We start from the raw sequence: 18,222 nt of genomic DNA on the forward strand, positions 1-18,222 counted from the left end.
TTGAATGGACTTTTGTTCTTGGGTTTTGTATAGATTTGGGGGGGTTCTCCCAGTTTCCTAACCTCGCTTTTTATAGTAAACACTGGTTCCTAAGGGAGGATGGGGCTGTGACCTGGCCCAGCTCAGGGGCTGCCGCTGTGCCCAGGTTCAGAGTGTGAACATGTCAACTGCAGGGTCACTCTGCTGTCAGTTCCCTGCTGGTCTGCTAGCCAGTCAGTCAGGAGCCTGTCCCCTCTCCTCAGCACCAGCTGGATTCCCAGGCAGGCAATAATCATCAGAGTTTTCTCCACACAAACCCCCTGCACTGGGGATACTGGGAGATCAGGAAACAGTGTCTGCCTTCACAGGTGCAGACAATGGCCCAATAATAGGGAACAAAGTAGTCTCTCGTTGGCTGGGCATGCTGGCTCACATCTGTAATCCCAGCACTTTGGGAGGCCAAGATGGACGGATCACCTGAGGTCAGGGGTTCGAGACTGGCCTGGCCAATATGGTGAAACCCTGTCTCTACTAAAAATACAAAAATTAGACTGGCGTGGTGGCGTGTGCCTGTAGTCCCAGCTACTCAGGAGGCTGAGGCAGGAGAATTGCTTGAACACAGGAGGTGGAGGTTGCAGTGAGCCAAGATTGCACCACTGCACCCAGCCTGGGCAACAGAGCAAGACTCCATCTCAAAAAAAAAAAAAAAGTCTCTCATCCATTGTCATGACACACAGTAGCAATGAAAGACACATTCCTAGACCAGCAGAGCAGGGCTGGGCCCCAGACCATGCCTCGTCCAACCTTGTCATTTTACAAATAAGGAAGTAAGAGTTCAGTGTTACTAGTGGCTCACATAAAGGAGGGCCAGAGCGTGTGTGCATGTGTCATTTAATTACGGAGGAAAAAATCTTCATTGAATCAGAATAGAACTGTGTTGTAAGTTTGCTAGAGGAGAGAAGAGGTTGGAACCAGGTCTAGTCAAGCTACTTAGGCATGGTGGGGAGACCGTGAGGTGGAAGGAGCTGGGGAGGGTGTACCTGTGGTGGATTCTGACCCACCTCTGTCCATGCGAATGGCTGCTTGGTCTATGAGCAGCCTCTGTATCTAAGCCAGTACAGAAGCACTAAGATTGATACTCCTTTGGTGGAAATATTTTGACGTGCCATAACCAGCCCAGCCCTGAGGCCTGGAGAGAGCTCCCTTCTGCCTGCCCAATTCTGGGGAATGTCCCCTTCTGCCCTCAGGGATGCAGTGCCCACACTCTGGAGCTGGTGGCCATAATGATTGTCTCTACAGACCATTTTGGGCAAGTTGCTTTCTGTCCCCTCTCTCCTGGGGGGAGGTCAGGTGATACTGGGACACGGAGAATCTTCGAGTGTGAACCATCCTTAAATGGAGATGATTCTGTACACGCTCCAGGCGCACACATGGGCACATGCCCGCCCACATGCCCACAGGGCTTGAAGCAGGAGAGGTACAGGGGTGGGTGGGTCGTGTCTTCTCTCCTTGGAGAAATAAAAAAGTTGGATGATTTGTGGCTCATTTTAGAGAGAAATAAGGAAGTGAATTTTTTGAGTAGAACATTTTTTAGTAACACGAAACTAACATTGGGGTGGGGGAAATTGTGAGACTATGACTGGAAATTCCGGGGATCTCCATTGGCTTAGGAAAGCTCCATTTGGTCAGGCTTCTCCCGTACTGGAAGTGGGAACTGGAAAGTCAGAGACTGAAGCTATTTGTCCGGTGTCTTGGGCTCTAGGTGTCTCTTACCTCAGTCTCTCTCTCGGTAACTGCTCTCTTCTCCTCTCTCAGCTCCTCAGATTCCATCAGCTAACCTTGACCCTCAAGACCCAGGAGATGGCCGGGCGCGGTGGCTCACACCTGTAATCCCAGTACTTTGGGAGGCCAAGGTGGGTGGGTCACAAGGTCAGGAGATCAAGACCATCCTGGCTAACACGGTGAAACCCTGTCTCTACTAAAAAATACAAAAAATTAGCCAGGTGTGGTGGTGGGCGCCTGTAGTCCCAGCTACTCGGGAGGCTGAGGCAGGAGAATGGCCTGAACCCAGGAGGCGGAACTTGCAGCGAGCTGAGATCGTGCCACTGCACTCCAGCCTGGGCGACACAGCGAGACTCTGTCTCAAAAAAAAAAAAAAAAAAAAAAAAGACCCAGGAGAATCTGATCTTTCATCCTTCATGGCCAATTTCCCTTCCCTGAGTTTCTTAGTTCAGATTCTGATTGTGAATCTGATTGGCTCAGCTCCTCCTTTTGAGTCAGTAGACAAGACCAGGGATTGTCTGAACCCCATCTAGTCAGCTATGGCTAGAGGAGTGTGTGTGTGTGTGTGTGTGTGCGTGTGTGTGTGTGGTGTCCTGGGATGGCTGCTTAGTGCAACAGGTACTGTGGTAGCTTCCCCAGCATCAGGGAAGCTGCAAGAAGGCCCTCTAGATGTGTCTTAGTTTGTTTTTTGTTGCTTATAATAGAATACCTGAAGCTGAGTAATTTATAAGGAAAAATAATTTGTACCTTACAGTTATGGAGGCTGAGAAGTGCCAGGTCAAGGGGTTGCGTCTGGTAAGGGCCTTCTTGCTGGTGGAGTCCTGAGGCAGTTCAGGGTATCACATGGTGAGGGGCTGAGCATGCTAGTTCAGGTCTATCTTTCCTCTTCGTTTCTTTAAGAGACAGAGTCTCACTCTGTCACCCAAGCTGTAGTGCAGGGGTGTGATCATAGATCAGTGTAGCCTCAAACTCCTGGGCTCTAGAGATCCTTCTGCCTTAGCCTCCCAAGTAGCTGAGACTACGGGAGCTCACAACCACACCTGAATTCTTCTTCTTCTTCTTATAAAGTCATCAGTCCCACTCCTATGATGACTCATTAATCCATAAATGGATTATCTATTCAGGAGAGCAGATCCCCTTATGAGCACTTCTTAAAGGTTCCACCCCTCAATACTGCCACATGCAGGATTGTCAACCTTACTCTTGGAGGGGACATTCAAACCAGAGCAGTGTGTGTCCTCTTAGTTGTAGAACCAAGGGGCAAAAGTAGTTTGTGGCAGAGGCAAGTAGGATAACTGAATTTCATCATCTGGGGGCAGGGGTTTGAGGGTGTCTCATCCCATTCACAGGCCAGTCCCCTCTTCTTTGGGAGCTGCCGTGTTGGCATGATCCTGCCCCTATCCATGGTTGACTGAACCAGGAGTGGACCCAGCTGGGCCAATCCAATTGTCTCTCCTGGGCACTGGGATTGCAAGGCACTTGCTTGGGGAGCCCTGGGGAAGCAAGGTCCTGCTGCAACAACCAGGAGGAGGAGAAAATGGGTCTACAAGTAGAGAAGAACAAGGCAGGCACAGAGAGAAGAAACTCAGATACAGGAAATTGGTTGGACTGGTAACTGATCAAATCTCTACTTCCAGTCTCTTCTGGAGTACTGACGGCCTTCCTGCCCTTGGCTGTCATGGACGAACCCCCCTTTTAATAAAGTGTTCTCTTTGGTTATGCCAGTGGAGAGGTTTTCCATTACCTGCAACTAAATTTTCATTAATATAGATATGCAATCAAATAATGCTTGTAATAGCAGGTATATCTCTTCCAAGGGACTTACAGGTATTATTTTATATAAACTTCTCAACAACCCTATGTGGAAGTTGTTATCATTCCCATTTCACAGATGAAGAACTGAGGCACGGAGAGGCTCACTTGCTCAAGGTCACGCAGCTAGTGGAGCCAGATTTGAGCCTAGGTAGTCTGACTTCAGAGCCTGGGCCACAGTCCATCACTATAGACTTTTTCATTTGCAACTGCTAGGAGATGAGGGCTCAGGGCTTCTGAGCCCAACCCATCACGCGCTCACTCTAGCCCTGCACACACACAGAAAACTGGAGGAGTTGAAATGTGAGGAGGGATGTTTGCCCTCTGTCCCCCGCTGCCCTAACCACTCCCGCCCCCTGGAGGTAGGTGAAGAGTCCAGAGTCCCTGGGATTCCTGACACTGCACTTTGAGGTGACAAACATTAAACCCACTGATCTTCCTTTCTCTGAGTGCCCAGAGACATCTGGGACCACGTAGAAGGAGGCTGGCAAGGAGACAGGACTGTCCTGGAGGTGCGCCACACAGTCACTCTCACCTTCCTTTTTTTTTTTTCGTCTTTTTATTTCTTTGGATTCTCACTCTCACCTTCCAAAAGGGCTTGTGGGCACACACTCTCTCTCCCCTGACGGAAACTATGAGGCCCCATGGTTAGGGGCCTAGGCTGGGAGCCACGTGCTAGGTGCCTGATCTTGATTTAGCCTCCAAGCCTCTGTTTTCATTGTCTGTTGAATGGGGATCATAATAGGCCCTAGCCAGAGGAGTAAATGAGATAATGCATCCAAAGGACTTAAAAACCTGGACAGGATTAGGAAAATGTTGGCGTATGATGGGAGAAAAGCAGGGACTCTCAATATGTATCATCCTACGCACCTATCCTTTTAAGGTTTTTTAAAAAATTAGATTTGGAAAGATAAAAACCAAGGTGTTAAATGGGATATCTCTGTGTGATAAGATTACCAGGTTTTTTAGTTTACTTGACTTTTTGCATTTACACTTCTAGCATGAACCTAGATGATTAATATATTTTAAAATATATTGGACTTTATATATATACAATATTTTTATTATTATTTACTTCAAGGTGCTTTGGCAAAGTGATTGCCTAAATCCTAAAGCACTGTGTGTGGGACATTTGTGAGCTGCCTCTCCAGCACCCACTCCCCTCTTCTCTTTTCAGGGCAGATTGGGTGGGTTACACTCCACTCCATCTCCAAGGGTGGGCCTGGATTGGCTTAAATCAATCACTGTGGTGATAAGCTTAGGGAGTTCATCATGGAGGCTGGGTCCAGGAGATGCAATTCCAAGACTTGTGTTTGTTTGGGGAAATAGGTTTTCTTTCTTTCTTTTTTTCTTCTTCTTCTTTTTTTTTTTTTTTTTTTTTTGATATATTAACAGTGACTTCCATATATCACCTGGGAACCTCTGCTTGGGTAAGAATGGGGCCAAGAGGGAGGAAGAAGAGCTGAGAATGGAAAGACAGAAAAGCAAGGTCCTGATTGTATCACTGAACCACTGGGAAGATGCTCTGGATGTAGACTTTTTTTTTTTTTTTGAGACAGGGTCTCACTCTGTCACCTAGGCTGGAACACAGTGGCGTGATCACTACCCACTGCAGCCTTGACCACCCCATACCCCCCCCCCCCCCACCAGCTCAAGTCATCCTCCCACCTCAGCCTCCAAAGTAGCTGGGACTACAGGCATGTGCTGCAATAATCAACTACTTTTTGTGTTTTTGTTGTTGTTGTTGTTGTTTTTGAAGAGATGGGATTTTGTCACATTTCCCAGGCTGGTCTCCAAGTCCTAGGCTCAAGCCATCCTCCTGCCTGGACTCCCAAAGTGCTAGGATTACAGGCAGGAGCCATCGTGCCCTGCCTCTGGTTATAGACTTTTCAGTTCAGTGAGCCAATACATTCCATTATTTTCAAAACCAGTTTGAGAAGTTGGATTTTCTGTTACTTGGAACTTTCTAACTGGTGATGAAACTGGTACCAGAAGCAGGATGTTGCAAGCAACAGGCCCTGCACTGTGGGACTTGTAGAGCTGACCAGGTAGGTGCAGGAGACCTGGATCCGAGGCTCTTGGCTGGGAAGGTGGCAATTCTCAAATAGTTGGTAGTTAAGGAATTGGTTACTCCACAACCTGCTGAATCTTGGAATTTAAACCATGTGCTACATAAGGCTACTTCTTTAGGAGACTTGTGGGAAAATTTTAGCATTTTGAAATGTTTGGCTGGCCACTTCTTATGGTCATTAGTAAATTCCTACAAGAAAGAAACATTCTTCTTTTGAAACAAGCCTGCTTGAAAGGAGAGAGGGAAGAACTATAGTTTTGCTAAGAGAGGCCCTTTGGACTTGAGTCCTGCAATCCAAGCTGATGGAGAGTCTAGGAGTCCAGCCAAACAGCTAAATTCTCTACTCCAAGCCATATTTAGTGTAAGGGGAGGCCAGGAGGTAGGAGAGAGCAGAAGATAAAACTGAAGAATCTTCAGGCCCCTCCTAAACACATCCTGTTAAGTATTCTTTGTTTGATAAGCAGACCCAGCTCCTCTTCTCATGTCCTTGCTGGGATGTAGACGGTAGATAAGAGGCCAATTACTGGTACCTCTCTGCTCCTATCCATGGCTTTAACCTGCCAAGATAGAAGCCATCCATTAAAACAAGGCCTGGAGGAACTCATAGAGCTCAAGGTCAGTTGTCAGGAGATACATACTCCCAGGTTGTGTTCTGGACACACAGATGTTGAAGGTCGCTGGGTTGGGCTACTGGTCCATGCATTTCAGTGGAAGCAAATAGTCAGGACACCTATTAAGGCGTAAGTCTTTAAAAATAAGCCTTTAAAAATACTGCTGGTTGGCCAGGCACGGTGGCTCAAGCCTGTAATCCCAGCACTTTGGGAGGCCGAGACAGGTGGATCACGAGATCAGGAGATCGAGACCATCCTGGCTAACACGGTGAAACCCTGTCTCTACTAAAAAATACAAAAAACTAGCTGGGCAAGGTGGCGGGCGCCTGTAGTCCCAGCTACTTGGAAGGCTGAGCCAGGAGAATGGTGTAAACCCGGGAGGCGGAGCTTGCAGTGAGCTGAGATCCGGCCACTGCACTCCAGCCTGGGCGACAGAGCGAGACTCCGTCTCAAAAAAAAAAAAAAAATTGCTGGCTTGGGGTGGTGGGTCACACCTGCAATCCCAGCATTTTGGGAGGCCGAGGCGGGCAGATCACTTAAGTTCACGAGTTTGAGACCAGCCTGGCCAATATGGTGAAACATCATCTCTACTAAAAATACAAAAAAAAAAAAAAAAAAAAAAAGAAAACAAAAGTTACCTGGACGTGTGGCATGTGCCTGTAATCCCAGTTACTTGGGAGACTGAGGCAGGAGAACTGCTTGAACACAGAGGCAGAGGTTGCAGTGAGCTGAGATCATGCCACTGCACTCCAGCCTGGGCTACAGAGCGAGACTCCGCCTCAAAAAAAGAAAGAAAGGAGGAGAGGAGAGGAGAGGGGAGGGGAGGGGAGGGGAGGGGAGGAGTGGAGAGGAGAATTGCTAAAAGAATCCCCAATGTGGCCAATACCAGCCTGCCATTGTGCAGGCCCTAAAGCCTCCTTAGGTCCCTGAATTTGCATCTAACAGGAAGCAGGATGCTAAAGTGGTACAGCATCCCAGGGGAAGCACCTCCAAGGTTTATATCCGTTGTATTCATGGAAGACAGGGAGATGATGGCCAGGCTCAGTGGCTCATGCCTGTAATCCCAGCACTTTGGGAGGCCAACGTGGGTGGATCTCTTGAAGTCAGGAGTTCAAGACCAGCCTGGTCAACATGGTGAAACCCCATCTCTACTAAAAATACTAAAATTAGCTGGGCATGGTGGTGCACACCTGTAATTCCAGCTACTCTGGAGGCTGAGGCGGGAGAATCGCCAGGAGGCAGAGGTTGCAGTGAGCTGAGATCGCACCACTGCACTCCAGCCTGGGAGACAGAGTCTTAAAAAAATAAAAAATAAAAAAAAGAAGAAGAAGACAGGGAAATGGACAGGCAGGCTGAGGTACAGGCAGGAAGATGGATGAATCTTAAAGAAGATTTTATCAGAGTTGATGAAAGCCCTGTGTCAGAGGTGAAGGAGATCTTCTCTCTGACATCCTGGGTATAGTCAAGCTTTTGTCCTACTTATTAGGGATGGCTTCTTCTTCTTTTTTTTTATTATTTATTTATTTATTTATTTATTTATTTATTTTTTGAGGCAGAGTCTTGCTCTGTCGCCAGGCTGGAGTGCAGTGGCGTGATCTTGGCTCACTGCAAGCTCTGCCTCCTGGGTTCATGCTATTCTGCCTCAGCCTCCTAGTAGCTGGGACTACAGGCACCCATCACTATGCCCAGCTAATTTTTTGTATTTTTAGTAGAGACGGGGTTTCACCATGTTAGCCAGGATGGTCTCGATCTCCTGACCTCGTGATCCGCCCGCCTCAGCCTCCCAAAGTGCTGGGATTACAGGCGTGAGCTACCGCACCTGGCTTTTTTTTTTCTTTAAATGGGGTCTCACTATGTTGCCCAGGGTAGTCTCAAACTCCTGGGCTCAAAAGCAATACTCTAACATCATCAGCCTCCTGAGTAGCTGGGATTACATGCATGTGTTACTGCACCTAGCAGCGATAGCTTGTTTCCTGCCTCCGTTCTGGAAAATACCACGGACTGCTAAGGCTGGGCCTGCCTGAATCTGTTTTGGCCTCTGGAATCCAGCCCCCAGCACACTCCTTGACCCTTCCTCTTGGCTTGCCGCCTTCTCCAGGGCCAAGAATAGGAAGCAACATGCTCTTTCTGAGCTTGGCACTTCTTCACAAGTCCCTTTAGAAATAAAAGACAAAATGAGGACACTGTTTGCCAGACAATGGGGTTTTCTCACAGGGCAGCCTCCACAGGCCTTTGTTAGGAGGACTTCCTTTAAGGGCAGCTGGAGCTGGAAGACAACCCGGGCCAGGGGCTGGCCAGCTCTTAGGGTACTGAGCTCAGAGCTGACTGCTAGGAGGGACCTGGGGCCTGGGGATGGAGCTGTGGGTGTGAAGCGATATGGTGGATTGGAACAGGAGACTGACTGAGATAGAGAAGATGAGGCTGGAGCAAAGGCTGGAGTCAAGATAGGATGAGGTCAGAAGCTGGGGCAGGATTAGAGGAACAAGCCTGGGACTGGGGGAAGGCTTGAGGGTCAGAACTGGTCCTGGGAGGGCATGTCACACACTGCTCAGGAGCCCAGGCATCAGACACAGGCAGCCTAGGTTCCAACCCTCCTTCTTCCCTGGTTATCTGGGTGGTCTTCATCTCAGTCCCCACTTCCCTCATCTTCACTCCCCTCACCTTCCCTCCAAATCTGCCCCACTTTGGCGCTCCTGTCCCCCTTATCTGCTCCAACTCCTTGTCCATAATCTTATGGTCTTTTTAAATTTATTTATTTATTTATTTATTTATTTATTTATTTATTTATTTTTTGAGACAGAGTCTCACTCTGTTGCCCAGGCTGGAGTGCAGTGGCACAATCTCAGCTCACTGTAACCTCCACCTCCCAGGTTCAAGCAATTCTCCTGCCTCAGCCTCCTGAGTAGCTGGGACTACAGGGGTGCGCCACCACGCCCAGCTAATTTTTGTATTTTTTTTTTTTTGAGACGGAGTCTCGCTCTGCCGCCCAGGCTGGAGTGCAGTGGCCGGATCTCAGCTCACTGCAAGCTCCGCCTCCCGGGTTTACGCCATTCTCCTGCCTCAGCCTCCCGAGTAGCTGGGACTACAGGCGCCCACCACATCGCCCGGCTAGTTTTTTGTATTTTTTTAGTAGAGACGGGGTTTCACCGTGTTCGCCAGGATGGTCTCGATCTCCTGACCTCGTGATCCGCCCGTCTCGGCCTCCCAAAGTGCTAGGATTACAGGCTTGAGCCACCGCGCCCGGCCTAATTTTTGTATTTTTAGTAGAGACGGGGTTTCACCATGTTGGCCAGGATGGTCTCGATCTCTTGACCTCGCAATCCGCCCACCTCAGCCTCCAAAAGTGCTGGGATTACATCGTGACCCACCACGCCTGGCCTATTTATTTATTTATTTATTTAGAGACAGAATCTCCCTCTGTTGCCCAGGCTGGAGTGTAGTGGCACAATCTCGGCTCACTGCAACCTCCGCCTCCCAGGTTCAAGTGATTCTCTTGCCTCAGCCTCCTGAGTAGCTGGGATTACAGGTGTGCACCACCAACCCCAGCTAATTGTTTTTTTTTTTTTTTTTTTTTTTTTAAAGTAGAGACCGGGTTTCTCTATGTTGGCCAGGCTGGTCTCGAACTCCTGACCTCAAGTGATCTGCCCACCTCAGCCTCCCAAAGTGCTGGGATTACAGGCATGCACCACTGTGCCTGGCCCCCTGTTATCTTACTAACTTACTTATTAATGTTTGTTGTTTATTATCTACCTTCCCAACTAGAGTGTCAGTTCCATGAGGATAAACATTCTGTTTTGTTCACTGGTATGTCCAGTTCCTAGAAGGGTGCCTGGTGCAGAGCAGGCATCCAATAAACATTTGTTGAATGAATAAGGTTGCCAAGCCTGCCTGGGATAACAGCCTGCTCACTGGAAAGGTGACGATAACAACACTGACGGTGCTTTGGTGTTGCAGAGAGGAGCAAGTTAAATCTCACATATAAAAATCTTTCCATCAGGCTGCAGACACAGAGGAAGTCCCCAGCAACAATAGCTCATATATGCCTCAGTTTCCTCATCTGTAAAGAGAGAATAAAAGTCCCTACTTTTATTAGCATTCAATTGCCCTGGCCACAGCAGCATTGTCGGTTTAATGATGCTGCTTCAACTGTCGTAGTCTCTTCCACCTGATGCCTTTTGGTTCATTTTTTAACTGAGTTAAAGGTAGGGCTGGACGTGGCACTTGGAATCAAATGGCTGAACCTGTGCTCAGGCCTGGGGTTGAGATAAAATGACCCCTCAAGTCCAAGCATCAAAACAGACCAAGGTTTCCAGGCCCCCTTGCCTTTAAATAGATTTCAGGCATTCTTTTCTCCAGCCCTAGGCAGAGATCCTCACTGCCTCTCCATGAACAGACCTCAGCGTTTTGTTTTTTCTGTCTCTCCGTTCTTTCTCCTCTATCCCTGTCCACTGAGGTCCTGGCTGCCCCCCTTCCCCACCCTACCCTATGCTCATGGGCTTCTGGCCTCATCTCTAACTTAGCTTCTAGTTTTTCCTTTCTTTTTTTCTTTTTTGAGACAGTCTTACTCTGTCACCCAGGCTGGAGTGCAGTGGTGTGATCTCAGCTCACTGCAATCTCTGCCTCCAGGGTTCATGATTGTCGTGCCTCAGCCTCCTGAGTAGCTGGGACTACAGGTGTGCACCACCTTGCTGGGCTAAATTTTATATTTTCAGTAGAGACGGGGTTTCACCATGTTGGGCAGGCTGGTCTCGAACTCCTGTCCTCAGGTGATCTACCTGCCTCAGTCTCCCAAAGTGCTGGGATTACAGGCATGAGCCACCACGCCCGGCCGAACTTCGCTTCTAATTCTAATGCCTGGTGAAATTCTTAAAAAATTTTTTTTTTCCTAAGACAAAGTCTCACTCTGTCGGCCAGGCTGGAATGCAGTGGTGTGATCGTAGCTCACTGCAGCCTCTAACTCCTAGACACAAGAGACTCTCCCATCTCGGCCTCCCAAAGTGTTGGGATTACAGGCGTGAGCCACCATGCCCGGCCTGCCTAGTGAACTTGAAAGTCTAGTTTGTAGGCCGGGCGCGGTGGCTCACGCCTGTAATCCCAGCACTTTGGGAGGCCGAGACGGGTGGATCGCAAGGTCAGGAGATCGAGACCAACCTAGCTAACATGGCGAAACCCCGTCTCTACTAAAAAATACAAAAAACTAGCCGGGCGAGTTGGCGGGCGCCTGTAGTCCCAGCTACTTGGGAGGCTGAGGCAGGAGAATGGCGTAAACCCGGGAGGTGGAGCTTGCAGTGAGCTGAGATCCGGCCACTGCACTCCAGCCTGGGCGACAGAGCGAGACTCCGTCTCAAAACAAAAAAAACAAAAACAAAAGAAAGTCTAGTTTGTGGCATAGGCTAATGGCATGCACTTAACAGATACGGAATAAATGAATGAGTGGGAAAAACCCTGGACTGGGAATAGTAAACCTGGCAACCAAACCCAGTTCTGACGCTGACCTGTAAGTAACTACTGTCTCTGGTCTTGGCATACTCCATCGGTAGTGGGGATTATAAACACCCTCCCTGCCCACCTATGATACTCCTGTGAGACTCAGAACACATCATTAGCTCTTAGGCACAGGGAGCTTGGAGGTTAAATCCAATTTGCTTAGTTTTCAACAAGGAAATGGTGCCCCAGGCACAATGGTGGAGAGAAATCGAATGTAATGAGCTATTGCCACCAGCTGAGTGGTCCTGAAATAGTGGCATCTGGGTTATACTTAGAGATTGTCCAGTTCAAAAGGCCAGAGGGAATCTGAACCTCGATGGGAAGAGTGACTTGCTCAGCTCCCCAGCAAGCCAGGGCAGAGCTGGAGGGTGAACTGGAATCTCCTGGTTCGAGGTCCAGGACTTCCTTCCTCTGTGTTGACAGAGCCAGGAGGAGGGGCACCCGGGGAGCAGGGGAGGCAAGGGCTGCTGGGTGCCCCATCTCACTTGAATTCTCCTTGAGGGACCCAGCCTAGGAGCAGAGTAAGAGGGTGTGAGGGCAGAAAGTGGCAGGGCTGGCCAAGCAGTATAGTCCCTGCTGCTGATAACCAATCCCTGAACTCCCAAGGTGGAGGGACTTGAGGGCAAATCAGACACAGGGGGGCTAATGCTGGTCATGTGGCTCAACCAGAAGTGCCCATCCCTCATAGCTTTGGGGAGATCAGAAGTCAGGGGTAGGGTTGGGTGTGGTGGCTCATGCCTATAATCCCATCGCTTTGGGAGAACAAGGCAGGGGGATCGCTTGAGCCCAGGAGTTCGAGACCAGCCTAAGCAACAGAGCAAAACCCTGTTCTCTACAAAAAATACAAAAATTAGCCAGGCATGGTGGTGCATACCTGTAGTCCTGGCTGCTGGGGAGGCTGAGGTGGGAAGATCGCTTGAGCCCAGGAGGTTGAGGCTGCAGTGAGCTGACATGCCACTGCATTCCAGCCTGGGCAACAGAGTGGGACCCTGTCAAAAAAAAAAAAAAAAAAAACCCGTCAGGGGTGCTGGCACCACGATAGGTGCAAGGGTTGCCTCCAATTCCCTCTGGCTCTGTTTCCCAGCCTCTGTCCAAGCAACAGGCAGATTTTCCAGGCCTGGGGACTTGTCCCTGGCTCACTAATGATTATACCATCTTAAGTCTCCTGGAATCCTTAAACCCTTTTGCATTTGTAAGCAAGTATTGAGCCCCTCCCATGTTTTAGGCCCAGTGCTGGGTGCTTTCACCTGCAATTTCTTACAGAGTACAGCATTTCCTAAACTTAATTTGCTACCTCCATGATTTTTGCCATCATCACCCAACCCATGAAATACATAAACAGTATTTACTCAGTATTTTGACTCACTTTTAAAAAAGATAAACTTATCTGAAAAGGGAAACTATGTCACTCCTGTAAATAAGCAGTATCAACCAAAAATACAAAAAGAAACAAAAATAAATGCAAAGACATTCTTGGTTTCTGGCACCAGAGCCCAGTTCTGGCTCCTGCTTTACTGAGAAGTCACGTGATCTCTCTGGGCCTCAGTTTTCTCCTCTGGTAAATGGAGCTGTTGGAAGTTAATGCATGCACAATGCCTGGCCCTGAGCCTGGCATGGAGTAGGTGGAAGAGAGGTTGCCCAACCTGGCTAAAATTGATCTCTGGGCACTGACACTTTCTCTCTGCTCCAGCCTCAGTTTTCTCCTTAACGATCTTCAGGGGAAAGGTGGCTTCAGGAAGACTGGGACTTGGATGCCCAGGAAGGCAGGGCTCCTGGGGAATCACAGTCTGCGCCTTCAAATGTCTGACTGGCTTCAAATTTCTGACTGGCACAGATTGTTTCAGACAGTCCCAAGGGCCACTGAGAAGACCCTCCTGTTAGGAGTCAGTGAGCTCTCTGTCACTGGAAGCATTCAAACTGAGCCTGCCCACTTCTCACTACGAAGCTGTCCAGAGAATTCAGTGCTCAGAGGAAAGGGAGTGGTTATTCCATCAGAGGTGGAGGTGGTTCCCCAGGAGCGGGAGCAGGGCCTGTAGCACCCAGCATCTGCCCCTGGCTCCCATCTATCCGGGATTTTAGCGTTTCCTCTGTAGTTTTCAAGCACTGTCTCATATGACTCTTGCACCAGCGAGAGGCCAGGGGAGATGGTGCCTGCCTCTTAAAGAGGGGCAGGCTGGTCCACATAGGTCAGGTGACTTGACCAGAGCAGAGTTTTGAACTTGAGCTGTCTGACTCCACTGCCTGGGAAGTGCCTATCCCTCCTCTGGCATCCAGGGAGCATGTCCTGGGGCTCTGGCTGGGACATAGCCCTTTACGTCTCTAAAGAGAGAAAGAGGGAAGGCCTCCTGTCTAGGGGGTGATTTCCCTCCAGATGCCACCCCTCCGAGGTCCCCTTCTGCTTCTTCTTGCGGTAGCCAGGGAGGCAGCCCACGGGCAGGGAAGCGGGGGTGGGGGTGGAGAGTCAGAGGTGCACGTGGACAGAGACAGAGAGACAGGGACACGTGGGTAGAGACGGATAAAGACAGAGACCCAGAGAAAGCCAGATACGTTGACAGACAGAGACAGACGCCAGAGAGGAAGGCAGACAAAGACAGACGGGTAGAGACAAAGACTCCCACCAAGAGACGCAAAAGGAAGATGCCGACGGTAAAGACAAAACAGGAGTCGCGCGCAGGGAGCGGGTCAGAGCCCAGGCTCGCTGAGAGGAAGGGCTGCGTTGGGGCAGCCCGGGGGCAGAGAGCCCGAGAGCGCGGGGCGAGCGAGGGACGCCAGGGCCGCGCCACCCCAGCCCGTTCCTAGCTCCGCTCCCGGCAGGGGGCGCCCTGGCCTCGTGACACTACGCACCAGCCGGGCGCGGGGCTCGGGCCGGGGGCGGGGCCGGGCTGGGGAGGGGTTGGGGGAGGGGGCGGGCTGCCCGGGCCTCGCTCGGGCCCCGCGGCCGCCTTTATAAGGCGGCGGTGGAGGTGGCCCGGGCCGCGTTGCGCTCCCGCCACTCCGCGCCCGCGGTCCCGGCTCCGCGCTCCCACGCGCTTGTGCCTGGACGGACCCTCGTCAGCGTTCTGCGCAGGTAAGGACTCGATGCTGCCCCGCGCCCCGGCTCCCCAGGGCTACCCCGGATGTGGTGGATGCTCGGCCCCTTCTGCATCCTCAGCTGGCCTCGTGTTGAACTTTAATGGGAGGGCCGGGGTCTCCAGCGCCACACCGCCCACAGCAGCCCATTCGGGATGTCCCGCAATTGGTCCTGCCTCTGTCCTCCCGCGCATCCCAAGCTCCCGGCGCGCGCTTTGGGCGGGACAGGAGGTTGGACGTGGCGCCCGCGGAGCCGGCGATATCGGGGGACCGCGCTCGGGACCGCCCTGCAGTCCCAAGGTCTCCTACTTCCCGAGCCGCTGCCTGGGACCCTGCCCTCTGTCTGGGCATCTGCCCTTGGTGCCCTGTGACTGAGCCCCTCCTGGTGCCTCCCTAGCTGTAGCTCTAGAGACTTGGACTGCCAACTCCCATGCCTCGTGCCTGGCAGCCCTCCCAGGCGTCCCACCTGACCCAGTGGGGTCTAAAGCAGTTTGGTTTGGCAGTAGGAGAGGGAGGGAGGCGCTTGGAATGGGGGGCATGGCGGGAGGAGACAGAGGACACCCGTGTGGGCGTCTGTTTGAGAGTGGGCACCCACTGTGGGCACCGCAGCTGTGGGGCAAAGCTCCGGAGCCCGCGAAACCGAAGGAGCCTGCCGCCCTCTTTGGGCTGTGCGAGGTGGACCGCCCAGGGCTGTTTCCCTGCCCAGTCTTGGGAAGAAAGGGTTAAACGCAGGTCACAGCAGAAAGGCAGGAGGCCGAGGTCAGCCTCCCCCACTCCCCATTGTGCCTTATGACTCTTTTTCGGCACACAATGGGGTTGAAGGCGGGGCCTTTATAAAGGCCTCTGGGTGGAGGGTGAAAATCATTGAGATCAAAAGAGGGGGCGATTCTCAGGCCAGGAAGGGCTTTGGGCCCTGGGAAACCATCAGACGGCTCAGGTGGGCCCGGCTGCCCAGGGAGGCAAGGGTTGGGTTCCAGTCTCAGTGTAGATAACTGCAACTATTTTTTGAAGGCCTACCGTGCGTAGAGGGACCTGCTCTGACATCTCACGTACATAATTTCATTTTACAAATGGGGAAACTGAGGCTTAGACAATTTAGGTAAGTGGTGGAACTATTGTTTGAATCCAGACTCCAAACTCTGCAACCCTAGCCTCCTACTCCCACTGTGCTGCCTAAGAGATATGGGGCTGAGCCTTGGTTTTGTCTTCGGGCTCCTCCTGGGCTTAGCCCGCTCTTCCTCCACTCTCCAGTCTTTCCCTTTCCAACTCTTTAGTCCTCCCCACCTATGGGTGTCCCCACCCTGTCCTGCCCCAGCCATCCCACTGCTTGGCCCCATGCATCTTGTTCCTCGGTCACCTTTTTCTTTCTTGAACTGAACACCTGTGAATTCCCTCAGAAGAGGCCCCTGGACACAGCTTCTCACCATCCCAACTGGTGAAGACTAGGCTGAGTGATGATCCGGGTCTGTGTCCGTGAGCCCATTTGTAAAAAGGGGTGTATTCCTCTCTGGGGACTATTGTGAGGAATAAAACTGAACTGAGACCAGAACAAGATGCTGTCTTCATTCAGCAAATACTTAAGCAGCTGCCATGTGTTAAGCTCTGTTCTAGGTGCTGGGAATGCTGCAGTAAATCAGACAAAAGCCCTCTTCTGGATTGGATGTTTGCATAACAAAATTCTTTCAGGTTTTGAGACTATCAAAATTCACGGTGTAGACTTGAAATCAAGCTATTCGCAAGGAAGGAGATTAAGATGCAATCACCTGTTAAATGGATCGACCAACCTTTGGCCCTCATTTTAGCAAAGGCAACCTCACTGTGGGACCTGGGTTCAGTTCTGTTTCCTCTCTGTGCCTCGGCCTCCTCCCATAAACTGTGGAGATCAATAATGCCTACCAGCGGTGAGGTCTAGATATGGTGAATGCTTGCGAAGGGTTTAAGCTGGTACCTGTGCTTAAGAAAATCCTGGCTATCCCCAGCTCTCTTCTCAGCAGAAAATGCAATGCGGAGACCGGATGTTGGGTTATGTCCCTGCCTCTGAACCTGTCACCCACTTCTGCTCAGGCTCTTCCCATCCTGTCAGGCTGCACGTGTGGGGTGGCATGGTGCCCTCCTTGCTCACACTCAGATGCCACCTTCTGTCGCCATCCTAAACACAGCCTGGGCTGGGAGCGCAGAACTCCATGACGAAATCAGCCCTGGAGCCATCATCTCCACAGTGCTTCCTGCCCTCTGCCTGTTCTTGTGCCTCACCATGTCCCAGCTCAGGACCAAACTTAGCCCTGTTCTGTCCCATGACTTACATACCCAACATTCCCTGCAAGCTGGATATGATCTTGGAAAGGGGAAGTGAGTTGCCCAGAGGCACACAGATGCTACCTGGGGAGCTGGGGCTGGATCATGTGTATCTAGAATTCCAGCTCTAGCGATCTCCATGCTGTACCCATCTCTGGGAATCAGGCCTTTTAATCCAGGGAGTAGAATCCGGTAGCAGAGCCCAAGTTCTCACCTTGAAATCAGTCTGACTTGGCCTTTTAATACAAAACCCAGAGCTCCGAGAGAACATTGCTGGGAGAGTGAGCAAGCTGGGCTGAGAACCAGCACTCAGAAATCTCCATGTGGCCACAGGAATGCTGACTTGGCTTCCCAGCACCATGTCGTCGTCATTGGCAGGCTGGAGCTGGGCTTTGTGGTATGTTAGGTTTGTTTTTTTTTCTTCTGGAGATGTCCTCACTTTCAGAGGGCAGTTAGGGGCAGTAGACTCATTCCCAGCACTGCCATGCGACCCTGGACAAGTCACCTTCCCATTCAGAGCCTCAGTTTTCTCATCTGCAGTATGGGTTAACATTATAATATACTTTGCAGGGTTGCAAGATCATAAATGGTTTTCCAACTTTGGGCTGAACCAGCATTGATGTTATTAAGACATTCATATTTCCTGTGGAGCAATTTCAAAAGCAGTTACCTTTATCCCTACCAGGTGATCCTGAGGGCCTGAGGGAAGTCCACGTTTAGGTTACAAAAGCCTATACAGCAGGGAAAACACTGGTTTGGGGGCTGGCGTCTTGGATTCCAGTCGCCAGCTGTGTGACCTGAGGCAAATCACTTTACCTCTCTGAGCTCATAGGATTTCCCCAACATCAAGATAGGATGCTCAGTGTCTGAAGAACATAGTCTCCATATTTTTTTGCCTCATTGTACCAGCCCCCAATCCCCTGCCAACACTTCATTAATTGCTCCCAGAAAAACTCTATGCTTAAAGTTTTCCATGCTTAAATTCTCAGCCTCACTGTGGCATGAAATCAATTGTTTGCATTGAATTTGACTTCTCAAATTTAGGGGTAAAATTTGAGATGAGAGTAGGGGGTTAGGGAGGAGATGAGGACGAAGTTAAACCAGATGTGCTTTTGT

At 50.6% G+C, this 18,222-nt stretch overlaps 1 protein-coding gene across 1 annotated transcript in view; it reads left to right on the forward strand.

The window, feature by feature from the left end:
* Positions 1-14,654: 14,654 nt before the first annotated feature.
* ALPL (alkaline phosphatase, biomineralization associated) overlaps positions 14,655-18,222 on the forward strand; it is a 72,137-nt gene continuing 68,569 nt past the window's right edge. The window contains exon 1 of the mRNA XM_010364341.2: positions 14,655-14,809. The gene's annotated coding sequence lies outside the window, so the exon portion shown is untranslated. The remainder of the gene's footprint in view (positions 14,810-18,222) is intronic.

This window comes from Rhinopithecus roxellana, chromosome 12 (genome assembly GCF_007565055.1).
Source record: "Rhinopithecus roxellana isolate Shanxi Qingling chromosome 12, ASM756505v1, whole genome shotgun sequence".
NCBI lineage: Eukaryota > Metazoa > Chordata > Mammalia > Primates > Cercopithecidae > Rhinopithecus > Rhinopithecus roxellana.